This window comes from Diadema antillarum, unplaced genomic scaffold (genome assembly GCF_040938485.1).
Source record: "Diadema antillarum isolate AM-2024a unplaced genomic scaffold, OU_Dant_1.0 seq00001328_RagTag, whole genome shotgun sequence".
In the NCBI taxonomy this organism is placed as follows: domain Eukaryota; kingdom Metazoa; phylum Echinodermata; class Echinoidea; order Diadematoida; family Diadematidae; genus Diadema; species Diadema antillarum.
This window is the reverse complement of record NW_027272098.1, coordinates 204,998-207,612: the sequence shown is the minus strand read 5'-3', so window position 1 is coordinate 207,612 and position 2,615 is coordinate 204,998.

Below are 2,615 nucleotides of genomic sequence, written 5' to 3'. Positions count from 1 at the left end.
CTTTATACACTGTATATGCTACATTGCATCCAGTAATGTATCGTTACACAGTATGAATCCGACAAAAGACTACACAAATGTTGTCCTTGTGTGGAGTTGACGGAAGTGTTTCAGACAAATAGAGTTGAGATACATGTTCATGAGTGGTGTTATCAGTCTTGTAGCAAAACAGATTCCTTTTCCCGGCAGTTCCCTTTAAAGGCTCATATACCTAGTGTGTTTGGATAATTATGATTATGATAACATCTACAATTTTTATAGTCCCATTTTCCATTCTGCTTTAAAACATGCTCAAGGCGCTTTACACCGAAGCAAAAAGACTGAAAATACCATAAAAAACAGAAGATAAAGAAATGAACGTCTGTCTACAAAATCATTGTTAAACAACCGTCAAGATGTATCCGCACTCCAATAATCTTGAACAGTTAATGCAGTACAAACCATAACTGCAGGATCTTTAAAATGCATAGAATGTGAGGTGTGGTGGTATCACAGACACACACAATCATCATTATAAGGAACTTGAAGACAGCATGTCTCTACACATCATCTTTCAATGCAATCAACGTACTCTTGTTCTGCCTCAGACCAGCTTGAACTTTCTGTACTCATTGGGCAAGAGGGCGATAATATTTCACATTTCAACGCGTAACTTCAAGAAGAGTGCACAACGCCCTATAGAAGCAGACATACCAGTACATTGTTAAGTTACTTCTCAACTCCATTTCCAGTGTCTTGAAGCAGGGAGGTGGAAAGAGAAGTTGGTACATAATGTCGAAATACAAAAAAACTAAAATATAGCTCATTACCACTTACTCCTCAATTTTTCTATCATGTTTTCAAGTTACACAACTGTAGGCTGAGCAATGTTGCTTTCAAACATTTGTTACTCTACAAACCTGCCCTAAAGTTCATGTCACATTAAAAAAAAAAAAAAAAAATTATTTGTGTATGGTATCTTTAAACAGTCAATAATTCATGAATGGATGCCCTCGCCATTCCATAAATTCAAGAATTTGTCGAAATACTTTTACTCTTTTTGTTGCTGTTTCTAATGAGAATGTATGGACAACATTCACTAGCTCTTGAGCTCCCTCCTTTTTCAAATTTCTACCCCCTTTCAATTGAATAGTCCACATGTTGGTATAAAAAAAAACACAAACTTCTTTATCTTACTATCCCTCGAAGCATAGCATGGTCAAGCATACATACAAACTGTAGTCCCTTGCCTATTGCTGCTTCCCTCAACTCCTGTCTCCATGAATTTAAAGTTTTTTCTTCTTTTGTGAAGTGATAAACCTTATTTGCACTTCATTTTATATTTGGTATCACACAACCCAAACAGGCAATATTGCCAATTGTAACTATTTATCCAAAGCTAACAATTCCCACTTTGGGTTCTGAATGGCTGGATCCGAACTACCACAGCGATACACTCATATCATTGTGTGCAGGTTGTAATAGCAAGCCATCTTCCTCCTGGGGCAGACCCAGCATACTTAACCCGTTGAGGACGGTTTGATTTTGCTACAACACACATTTCCCATAGACGTTTTCCCGAGTATACTCGGGACTCATCCTCAACGGGTTAACACTGACAGAATTTCTGCTTACACTACAAGAGTTTGGCTAGAAATTGACTGCAGCATGAAAAGACTTTCAAGCAGCCAAGATAGCAGGATCACAGCATGCTGATACTTCCACTCAAAGTGCCATTCAACAGTAAAACAGTACATTGAGTCCGGTCATCTTCGCATTGACTATGGTATTGCAAAAAGGCTTACAACACTGTAGGCCTTCATTCAACAAGAATCAACTTTTATTCATTCTTGGTGAATTTACAACTCTGATGCAGCATGATACATTTCACTACCCTTTTATTTTGCATTCAACAATAACTCTCCACGTAAACAAACAAACACACAAAAAAGATGGTACAGGGAAGTCAATGCTGCTACACGAAAAAGTATGCCACTCATACTTCAAGAATATAATTGACAGAATACAGAACAACAAGTCTTGCCAATTTGGTGTTGTGCAAAGTTACACACAAACAGCAAGCCATACACTTTCCTTTCTTTCTACACAAGCCATGTCTCGGGTTCCAGCCCTATCACAGAAATACATGTGCCACGGACTTTGACTGAATAAGACCCAAGGTTTATAGTCATCTCTCAGAACCTTCCTGTTTATACTTTTTAAAAAAAAAACACAGTAAAGATATAAATAGATCCCTTGAAATTAATACCAGTCTGCGTGATCTTCTGGTTCACCCTTTAGCACCTTGAATTTTCATTTTTGCAATGTCAACTTTTTCTAAAGTGAAGGAAGACATATCTACTGTACATTTCAGATCATTTTTACATGAAGGTTTACACAAATCAATTGTGTATCTGTGAGGATTGCCTACATCGGAGGGTGATACAGGGATAATGTAAACTTGGCTAAAAACACACACTACAGTACTCATCTTCACCTAGTCTCACTTCCCTTCAACACATGCGTGCACAGACATACACATTTACACAAACACAACACACACACACGCGCACACACACACACACACACACACACACACACACACATGTACACACATACACATAAGGGTGGTCCTT